Raw genomic sequence first — 11,966 nt, 5'->3', positions numbered from 1 at the left:
GCCAGGCCTGGGGTGGGTGCTCGCCAGCGAGCGCCTGGTGGTCGGGCCTTCCCTCACGGGGCCCAGCCGGGCTCAGCCCGAAGGAGTGACGTGGGGCCGTCCTCACGTGGGCCCACCACCCGCGGGAGGATCCATATGGGGCCGGTGCAGAGAGATCTGGGCGGCAGTCGACAGCGGGGGCCTCGGCGACTGGATCTCCGGACATGGAGACTAGCTCTGGGGACATGGAATGTCACCTCGCTGGGGGGAAGGAGCCTGAGCTTGTGCGGGAGGTTGAGCGTTACTGACTAGATATAGTCGGCTTCACCTCCACGCACAGTTTGGGCTCTGGAACCCAACTCCTTGAGAGGGGCTGGACTCTCCATTTCTCTGGCGTTGGCCGCGGGGAGCGGCGGCGGGCTGGTGTGGGCCTGCTCATTGCCCCACAGCTCAGCCGCTGTGTGTTGGAGTTCACCCCGGTGAACGAGAGGGTCGCGTCCCTGCGCCTTCGGGTCGGGGACAGGTCTCTCACTGTGGTGTCGGCCTACAGTCGGATGGCAGTGCAGAGTACCCGGCCTTCTTGGAGTCCTTGGGAGGGGTACTAGACAGTGCACCGACCGGGGACTCTGTTGTTCTCCTGGGGGACTTCAACGCCCATGTGGCAACAACAGTGACACTTGGAGAGGGGTGATTGGGAGGAATGGCCTCTCTGATCTGAACCCGAGCGGTGTTTTGTTATTGGACTTCTGTGCTAGTCACAGTTTGTCCATAACGAACACCATGTTCGAGCACAAGGGTGTCCATAAGTGCACGTCGCACCAGGACACCCTAGGTCGGAGGTCGATGATCGACTTTGTAGTCGTGTCATCTGACGGGTGAAGAGAGGGGCTGAGCTGTCAACTGATCACCACCTGGTTGTGAGTTGGGTTCGCTGGTGGAGGAGGAAGCCGGAAAGACCTGGCAGGCCCAAGCGTGTAGTGAGGGTCTGTTGGGAACGTCTGGCGGAGCCCTCTGTCGGAGGGACCTTCAACTCGCACCTCCGGGAGGACTTCTCCCGGATTCCGGGGGAGGCTGGAGATATGGAGTCAGAGTGGGCTTCATTCTCGGCCTCTATTGTTGATGCGGCGGCAATCCCCGAACCCGGTGGTGGACACCGGAAGTAAGGGATGCCGTCAAGCTGAAGAAGGAGTCCTATCGGGCCTTGCTGGCTCGGGGGACTCCTGAGGCAGCTGATGGGTATCGGTGGGCCAAGCGTGCTGCAGCCCGTGCGGTTGCGGAGGCAAAAACTTGGAGCTGGGAGGAGTTCGGGGAGGCCATGGAGAAGGACTATTGGACGGCCTCGAAGAGATTCTGGCAAACCGTCCGGCACCTCAGGAGGGGGAAGCAGTTCTTCACCAACACTGTTTACAGTGCGGGGGGAGTGCTGTTGACCTCGACTGGGGACGTTGTCTGACGGTAGAAGGAATACTTTGAGGATCTCCTCAATCCCACCGTCACGTCTTCCGAGGAGGAAGCCGAGGCTGGGGACTTGGAGATGGACTCATCCATCACCCTGGCTGAAGTCACTGAGGTAGTTGGAAAGCTCCTTGGTGGCAAGGCTCCGGGGTTGGATGAGATCCGTCCTGAGTACCTTAAGTCTCTGGATGTTGTGGGGCTGTCTTGGCTGACACGCCTCTTCAACATTGCGTGGCGGTCGGGGACAGTACCTCTGGACTGGCAAACCGGGGTGGTGGTCCCTCTGTATAAGAAGGGGGACCGGAGGGTGTGTTCCAACTATAGGGGGATCACACTCCTCAGCCTTCCCGGTAAGGTCTATGCCAGTGTACTGGAGAGGAGAATCCGGCCGATAGTCGAACCTCAGATCCAGGAGGAGCAGTGTGGTTTTCGTCCTGGCTGTGGAACACTGGACCAGCTCTACACTCTCCATAGGGTGCTCGAGGGTTCATGGGAGTTTGCCCAACCAGTCCACATGTGCTTTGTGGATCTGGAGAAGGCATTCGACCTTGTACCTCGTGGTGTCCTGTGGGGGGTGCTCTGGGAGTATGGGGTCCGAGGCCCTTTGCTAAGGGCTGTCCGGTCCCTGTATGCCCGGAGCAGGAGCTGTGTTCGCATTGCCGGCAGTAAGTCAGACCTGTTCCTGGTGCATGTTGGACTCTGCCAGGGCTGCCCTTGTCACCGGTTCTTTTCATTGTATTTATGGACAGAATTTCTAGGCGCAGTCAGGGGCCGGAGGGGGTCCGGTTTGGGGACCACAGGATCTCATCTCTGCTGTTTGCAGACGATGTTGTCCTGTTGGCTTCATCGAACCAGGACCTGCAATGTGCACTGGGGCAGTTTGCAGCCGAGTGTGAAGTGGCTGGGATGAAGATCAGCTCTTCTAAGTCCGAGGCCATGGTTCTCGACCGGAAAAAGGTGGCTTGCCCTCTCCGGGTGGGTGGAGAGCCCCTGCCTCAAGTGGAGGAGTTCAAGTATCTTGGGATCTTGTTCACGAGTGAGGGGAGGACGGAACGTGAGATTGACAGGTGGATTGGTGCAGCTTCGGCAGTGATGCGGTTGCTGTATCGGACCGTTGTGGTGAAGCGGGAGCTGAGCCGAAAGGCGAAGCTCTCGATTTACCAGTCAGTCTTCGTTCCTACTCTCACTTATGGTCATGAGCTCTGGGTAGTGACCGAAAGGACAAGATCGCAGATACAAGCACTCGAAATGAGTTTCCTCCGCAGGGTGGCTGGGCGCTCCCTTAGAGATAGGGTGAGGAGCTCAGTCACACGGGAGGAGCTCAGAGTAGAGCCGCTGCTCCTCCACGTCGAGAGGAGCCAGTTGAGGTGGCTCGGGCATCTGTTCCGGATGCCTCCTGGGCGCCTCCCTCGGGAGGTGTTCCGGGCATGTCCCACCGGGAGGAGGCCCCGGGGAAGACCCAGGACACGCTGGAGGGACTATGTCTCTCGGCTGGCCTGGGAACGCCTCGGGATTCCCCCGGAGGAGCTGGAGGACGTGTCTGGGGTGAGGGAAGTCTGGAAGTCCCTGCTTAGGCTGCTGCCCCCGCGACCCGGCACCAGATAAGCGGACAAAAATGGATGGATGGATGGATGTAATAAAAGCCCTAACCCTGTCTTTCATATAATGCCCACTCCCACATTTGAAAACACCAAGCAAGACAAAGGCCAAGTGTGGGTCAAGGGTGAATAAATCAATTACCAGTTATCACATTATGAGCATCTGGAACTTTACTTGTGAGCTACCGTGTCCAAGTCATTTCCCTTGTGGATCAATAAAGTCTGTCTATGTCTAATGCTGAGTCTAAAATAAAACATCAGAGCTATAAGTGTTTTCAAACTTTTTGTGAAGAGATGTACTTGATCCTATGCCCCCATAAGCAGTATTGAACAAAAGAGAAAAATACAATTATTTAAGTGTGAAATTAGTAACGAATGAGCGGAAAGAGACTTGTACTTAACATTTCTGGTTCATTTTAAACTCATTTTCCGCAGTCATTAGGTAGTACATTGTGTGAAGAGTGTTAAAGGTCAAATACTGTATTATTTCATTACAAAGCTTGTTAAAATAATGGTGGTGCCTTTAGGTAGTATTTCGTTTATGACTTGTTGCACTGCACAACTTTTCTGATGGATATTCTACTATCTTTTTGTCTCAATGGAGTTGGAGGAGTTATAGTTTAACCTAGAATGTTTTCACCATAATGTTACATCAGATTGAACATTTCATCACTTAAAATGGTGAAATTAATCATTATGTAAAACGTTTGCGATATTTATCTGTCATTTATCTCGTCTCTTTACCAGTAAAATAACATAATTGAGGAGGTTTAGTGGTCACTAGATGTTTACCAGACGCACACAAATTCAGAAATCTCTCAATCTTGATTAGCCGTCTAGCTCAGATGCCAGTTTTACACGGTGGAGGGTCCGTCAAATTCTTTTCTTCGTGGAGATGTTATTGCTTTGTCTGGAATGTTTCACAGTATGGTATTAAACTTTTCTATCTTCATGGAGACTAAACCAGACCAAGTTACAGGTTAGATTTGTGGAGAGGCGACCCCACTCTGTCAAAATGTAAGTTTTTCTAGGTATATTTTAGCTATAAAACCAGGGGTGTAGTGGGCGTGGTATGCGGGGGTACGTCGTCCACCCACTTCTCCCAACGTGAGATATAAAAAAATCCTACAACTTAAATGTCAAACCGGAGTGATGGTGAAAACAACCTGTATAGGCTCATGATACTGCAGTACTGTCCTATAGTGACCTGCCACATGAGGGGACCAGGACTGAACCAGGGCTAAAACAAGACTAAACCAGGACTAAACCACAACTAAACCAGGACTGAGTGTCTCGACGGGCCCAGAGGTGCACCCTCATAGACCATCGGGTGACCATGGGGGAAAGGATTGCTGCAGAGCTCCGTGCCCCACAGGGCAAAGCACAGCCATTGCCCAATCACGCTTTGCGGATACCCTGGTCCGTGGGCTTGGGGTTCTCTCTCTTGCTCTCAAGTCCAAGATTAGACCTGGTGTAGACCTGATGTAGACCTGAGTCAGTCCTGGTTCAGTCCTGGTTCAGTCCTGCAGGCGGGATTCATGACGTCACAAATCATGAACATAAAAAATCCCCACTACACCACTGAATAAAACCACCTGTATTGTAATAAATGTAAAACAGAGCTGCTTAATGTCATACTGTGGAACATTCCAGACAGAGGAAAGGCATATCCATAGATACAAGCTGATGACTGACCCCCAACCAAAAAGTTACATAGTGCAATTTTAACACATTCAAAGATTTACAACAAGTATTAGTTGCAATTTTTGAGGACTATTGCTAATTCCTATAGGGCACTGATTTGAGCATTCGAAAATCCCCCAAGAGCCAAGTTGCTAAGTGGTTTATAGTATAAGCACTCAACGCTGCACTTACTATAGATCTATGTTTTTTTACTACGGTGTTAAATCAGGAAATCTATCAAGAAGCAGATGGCACTACCAAGCCAAGTTAAAAGTCAGATAATTACTATATTTTCAGATTTTATTATTTACTTGTACATATACATTTCTGTAATTACACTTAATTTGACACCAGTCTCTTGCCATTTCCATTACTTATTTAGAATTCATTACACCATTCATATTTTTCTGTTTGTTATTAAAACATATTGTGATGTGAGCTACTGTGTCCAAATAGTTTCTAAGATCTGTGGATCTTGCTCACAGTAAGAATCCATGTTTTTTCGAGCAGATGGCAAATTTGTTTTTCACATTGCATAGAACGCTTGGATTATGAGCTTTTTGTCGGGTGTTTAATACTGTGATACTAACTGCTCTGTGGCAATTTGTTCTGAAAGAGACGATTTAAACAAACAAGATTACCATATTTTAGTGACTATAAGTCACACTTTTTTTCATAGTTTGATGGTCCTGCAACTTATACTCTGGTGCGACTTACATATTAACATTTTCACACTGACAGCCGAGAGAGGGCGCTCTAGGTTTGTGTGTCAGTATCTGTCAGGACAGTATGTCCTGTTTGCCATCATATCAGTCGATTGCACCATTACTGTCCCACTGAAAATTTAAAATTTAAGTGACTTCAGTGACAACCGAAACCATTGTGTTGGGATTCAAAAAGTCTGGAATAATTCTAACTGGAACTGATGCTGAGTCTGACGACAGCTACACAGACGAGTATGTGACACTCCATTTACTTCTGGAGGTCGTGGAGTTGCTCAGAAGTGACACAGAGGATGAAGAATTCAATGGATTTAGTGATTTGGAGTGAGATGGAGAGTTTGGTAAACTTGTTCTGTTATTTATGCTATAGTTATCTGAAGAACTGTTCATATGTGACATTAACAGCCTGTTGTTCTATATTCTATTGTTATTACTATAACTTGCCTTTCAAGATGAAATGTCTGTTCCCGGTCTTTGATGTTATAAAAATACATTTACCCAAAATAGTGTGACTTATAGTCTGAAAAATACGGTACTTAAATGTATGAATGAAACAAAGCACAACTCAAAGTACATTTTTGACACGGAAACTACAAAGTCAGTTTAGCATAATTTGTAACTTTTAATAACTTGTAAATACGCCACCTAACCCACTCACAATACTAAATGGACGACGCTGAAGGAATGCTAAATCAAACTTTTAAAACGCTCCATGAAACAAACGTGAATTACCATCCCCATTATGAACCACCGTATGTAACAAAATCTGCAAGCCATTACCTACCTGCAAAAGTAAAAGCTGGGCCATCTGAAAACTGCATACACTACAGCCTTAATGAGCCGCTGGCGCATTAGCAAGGACCAATAAATTACTCAACCAACGGTGACTTCATTACCGGTAAACCCATTGGAGTGGACCGGGCATAACTCAATTGTACACGCGCTTTTCTATCGCTGTGATATTGCTCGCCCGCATAAAGATTCAGTAATTCGTGTGAAGGCACTTTGGAATCCATTTAAAGCCATAATGCAATATAGCAATAAGGGCTTTCTATGCCAGTGATGTGCCACAGAGATGGGATCTTTGCATCTTGACAAGGTGAGGAAGCAATTCACTCATAATGATGTAATAATGCTCTGGGTTAGTAACCTGCTTAAAGGGTGATGAGAGAGGGGGAACTTAGGGAAAATGGGAGGAATTAACGTTATAGTGGCGGTGAGATTGGATTGAGCTTTCGTGTTGTATATTAAGAGGCAACAAAATTGTCTTTCGGAATGCGGTTTAAATGGATGCAGGCAGAGTGGAAAGCTATTTGGTTGTGGGAAGAATTGAAGCACCAAGGGCGTTTGAGAAGTGTGAGAACATGATGACTTGTATAGAAAAGAATAGCATTGAAAAAGTTAATTGTAACCTGTCTCATGGTGACCTGGAGGTTTTCCACCAATCACTTCTTTCTTAGTAGGTGATAGAGAAATTGCATTTCTGTGCTGTGTTCAGGATGCACTCTGCCAGCTCAGTCATTTGCCCCATTTACATGAGAATTAATTCCCATGAAAAATGTTTTAATTTAGAATAAAAAGGTTTTTATTCCATTTTAAAAAGACCATGTAAACACTTAACTCCTAATGTTGGAATTAAACTTATTCTGCATTAAACTTAAATCTGAATTAAGTGGGTGGTTTATTCCGATTTTAAAGCCAAATTAATTTATTCCTTGATCATGTAAATGTTTATTCCTCTTTAAAATAATTTTGATTGTTCAGCGCATGAGCATTGGGTCATCCTTCTGACGTGACGATGCCTTGCAAGATGGTGAAAAAAAGTTTGTTTCATGTTTGTGTTGGGGTCAGCTCGCTGTTCCCCGATAGTTAGTTCCAGACAGGGGCAGGCAAGACCCGTGCGCAGAGGACGGCATGGAACCACTCGGACTGCACACGGGTCTTGCCCGATCCATGTGGCGAAAGTGAGAATGCACTGTGGACCCCCTCCGTGCTTGAAGACTGCGGCTGGAACCGAGGTGGTGCAAAGCATTCAGACAGAAATGTGAATTTCATTTGGTTGGTTATATGTTATTCTGAGTGGTCCGTCCTCTGCGCACTTGGTTCTTCCTGGGGAAAGTGTTTCTCAGGCGGAGACACTCACTCACACACCACTCCCCGCTCCTGCTCATCTGGGCCCGACCTGAACCAGAACTGCTCCCATTCAAATCAGAACCCTTCCCAAGCCCGAGACATTGAGCAGAATTAAATAAAGCCGATTTAATGTGTTTTCCATGTAAACCTTAATTCTGAATTAAAAAACATCATGTAAACATGGCCATTGTTTTTTTGGTCTGTGTCATCACCAGATGTATAATATTCCCTACAATAGAAGTTAGTCCAAATCAAAACAAATATGGTTACTTACAAGGAAAAAAGAAATGAAAAATATCAGAGTGTAACAGGGGAAAAAAAAAAAAAAAATCAGTAGACTCAGAGCAAAGCACTAAACTCTGCAAACTTTTCTAAATGATAAGTGACCACTGAGCTCCTTCGTTTCATATGCCTCTCTGAAAAAAACTGATTGCATGACCAGTCAGTCACTTCCACTTTCTTTTGGAATCCAGCAGGGTCTAGAATCGAACAATAGAGCATGCAAAACCTCCATTCAAACTTGAGATGATCCAATCACAGCCACAATTTTGTATCACATGTCTCCAAAATACAGAAGACACCTCCTCTTGAAAATTCAGACCAAAATACATAACTTCTTTCACTTCAGATAAGTAATAATTTGCTGCTTTTGTTGTTTGTTTTTTGTTCTGAGAAAAACCATGGTGTATGTCAGTCCTTTATGTAGTTTTTATTTTCTTCTTTTTATGTGTAATTTTTGTTTATGTTGCAAACGGAGCTTCTCTGATTGGTTAATCCTCCTGTCAATCACGCCCTCTGACATCAGGTAGACAAAGTGTGACTCTAGATCTATTCGTCTTTGTAAAGTTTTGTCATGTTTTGTGTGATTCTTGCTGGTCAGGTAAGTGAATTGACCCAAATTTTCATAAGTAGTAAATTTTTACTGCAAATATGAACAAAAATTACTATCATAAACTAAGTATTTTGAATGAGACAGACCTCACTACACGATTACACGACACAGCTGCGGGAACGTAGGTGCACGCCCCTTTAAAAATTGCACCTGGATGAAAAATATTCGGACAATCCTGACAACTCATAAGACTACTTCACATTCATACAGAGTCCAATTTATCCTCAGAAAGTCCCCATTTGTTGAACTGTCTTTCTTGTGTGTGTGATGCAATGTTCTTCTTCAAAACTTCAGAAAAACATATTTGTGGTAGTCTGATGTGGTAGTCTTTTGTATTAAGGACAATGCGAGTCCACTTACTAAAAGAAACTCAGAGCATTTCTTCAATATGTCAGCCCAAGGTTAGTGCGCTTTTTGTCAAACTTTTTAGGCACCGCTTTCAACAAACTCAATTATTGTCATTCAAGTTTCAAGTAATCATTTAGACTACCATCTCATGTGTTCTCAATTAAAGACACTGTAATTTTTCCTCAGTATTTGAGCAAAGTTTCTTACCCCAGTACAGATATATTGTATCAAGTCAGCTGTATGCTTTCTGCATCTAATTATAACGCGTATTATTGTCCGATAATTACAAAGTCCATGTTAGCATGCTAGTTGTTGTTAGTTTAAACCTCACGGCAAAACTACGCTCTAAAAGTTGTGAAAAGCTCTTATATACCATATTTTCCAGGCTATATAAAAAATGCTTGCGTGCCCCGCAATCCAGAGCGCCTGTTACGACCCAGCTCGTTTGAGGTGAGGGAAGTAACAAAAATAAAACCAAGATGTAAAATGGAATAAATTAAATAATGTTTAATTAACAGGAATGTACAGGTAAATTAACAAAAGACTAAAAATATACAGAAAGCAACCTAAACTAAGAAACAGAACAACAGAATAAACAGAGTTTTGTGCCAGAAAAGGGGTCACGCAGGCTTACAAAAAATGAGTGGTAAAACTTAGGGACACACACTAAACCAAAACAACTTCCCCAAATTAAACCACATAAACCCACAAACAGAATTGAGTGACCAAATCAAAAAAGGCACAAAACAGAACGAGACTAAACTACATACACAGAAACAAAATGGCATACTGGCCACCAAGGCCAGCAGCCCCGAACAGGTGCTGGCAATCTCCTTAAATAAGGGGGAGGGGGCTGCAGGTGAGGTGGGCATCGTCCTGCCCCACCAATCACGGCCCAGGGCTCCTGCAGCAGGAATCCAGGTGTGTCAGACTTGTAACACACAGAACAAATTAGAACTAAGGCCTGGGGCAATAACAGCGTCCTATACACGAATCCACTCGGGTGTCCCAGCACGACTTCAAAGCTGCACCACCCACAGCGCACGCAAACACTCATGGAGCAGACAGCGACCGCATAGCGAAACACATCCACAGACACACTCATCACTCCACGGAGGAATGGAACGGAGGAACGAACCGAAAAAGTGAGTGCAATGTACCACTTCTACCACAACTGAACAACTGAGTCACTGTGAACACGCCGACAATCCAGCGGCCCCAGACAACCCCCTCCCTACACGCCACAACTGAACAAAGCCCAGAGTCACTGTGAACGTGCCAGACAAAGTCCGACTGAGCCATCCAACTGTTGTGTTTCGTTTAAAGTCTGGTGCAGTTTATTTGTGAAAAAAGTTCGAAAATAGACCATTCTATGACAGTGCGCCTTAGAATCCAGAGCGCCTAATAGTGCAGAAATACAGTACTCATTTATTTAAATAATTAGGATGCTTGGACCACTGCAAATAGTTTAAAGGTTCTATATTAAGCAAAACTGACTCTTGTGAGCTTTAAGTCAATGTTTCCCAAACTTTTTTTCTGAGGACCCATATTTTAAAAGTCACAAACATTCGTGACCCAAGTCAATACACAATGTTCGTAAATCACAAAATAAAGGTGAATTTGACCATTATTGAACATTAACAAGGATATTTTATTGTTGACTGAGTGATCATGTCTCTCTGAACAATTATTATTACTAATTAAGTTTTAAACAGTGAAAAACAGTAACTGAACCAGCAATAAAAGGATCCATAAGTCGCCTATTTGGGCATTAAATGTAGCCCTTGTCTTTTTCTTTTCAATGTTCAATTGAACCAACAATATTGGAACAAAATAGTCAATAAAATAATTACAAAAAGATTAAAAATGATACAAAACAATGTCTTAATGTTTCAACATGTGTCAGAACTGTATATTGCAGACCTACAGGCAGATCATGACAAGGCGACCAGAAAAAACCTTATTGCGACCGAGTCCTTGAGAAATAATGTTTTAAGGAATGCTGTTACCTTATCAAAAACATACTTGGTGTTGTGTTTGTTTCAGTCACATTTTTGAGTTATTCTTTGTAATGAAGGGGTAGGTTTCATTTTAACAGTTACCTTTTACTTTTTGTTTTGTAGAGATTGGCAATTCCAGGGCTGTAATTACCCAAGTGATTCTAGTGAAGATGTACGGAGTTTAAAAACACAGTGGTGCGCTTCCTGTATTACCACATGAGGGTTTTCTGTTTGAGAAAAGAACTCAGTCTGAATATGCAGGATTTGTGTGTTAAACATGTAAATGAAACAGAATGCAACTCCAGGTATGTTTGTAATGAGGCAACAACATTATAACATAGATCAGAAAATTGTGTAATATGGGCCTTTTTAAAATTGACTAGTTCTTTTTTTCACGATTTTAAGATGGTAAAAATCCAGTCAAATCAAACGCCATTCATTGATACGCAGTGAGAAGTTCTTATTACTCAAAAGATCCATTGTATTATCACACCTACTCAAATCACATGCTTGTAGAGTCCTGCAGGAGCTCTTGTTGACCCTGGCACACCTCCAGGCTGCCCTCACACTTGGACCTCTGAAATGGATAGCTCTTGTTGATTTCCCAGTGCTCCACGCTGACCTTACAGTTCCGGGGCAGCCCAAACCTCAGCTGCCCTGGACACGCTCTCTGCTCCGAGGCCTTCACCCCTGGGCTAGCTCTGCCTTCAGCACACCAGCTCCAGGCTAACGCTCGTGTGGAGACAAAGTGTTCAGTATCCAGGTATGTTTTTATCAACAAGTCCACATTGTGATTTTTTTCTTTTACTATTATTTATGGATGTGTGAAACTAACAAGACCAACATGCACTATGTAACTTTTCTGTTGGGAGCTTGTCTTTTTTTTATCCAGGCATTTTTTGGGGTTCTTTTTTAAAGGCGGGTCTGTAAGACTGACCACACCTACAGGAAATAACAGCTGACATACAACACCTCACCACCGACACCAGTGACAGTTCTGAGGATGGCTTGCAGCTAACGTCCAAAACATGTCAACAAAGTAAATACATCTCCTACTGTATTATCTTTAAAACGAGTAAATTTTTTCTTCCACTATATGTATTGTCCATAAAGATAAGCAGGAAACACCATCAGGCCAGGTCCCAGGCAGATAGAG

The sequence above is a fragment of the Boleophthalmus pectinirostris genome, unplaced genomic scaffold (assembly GCF_026225935.1).
Source record: "Boleophthalmus pectinirostris isolate CB_2022bp ecotype Guang Dong unplaced genomic scaffold, ASM2622593v1 HiC_scaffold_23, whole genome shotgun sequence".
NCBI classification, from domain to species: Eukaryota; Metazoa; Chordata; class Actinopteri; order Gobiiformes; family Gobiidae; genus Boleophthalmus; species Boleophthalmus pectinirostris.
This window is presented reverse-complemented; position numbering follows the sequence as displayed.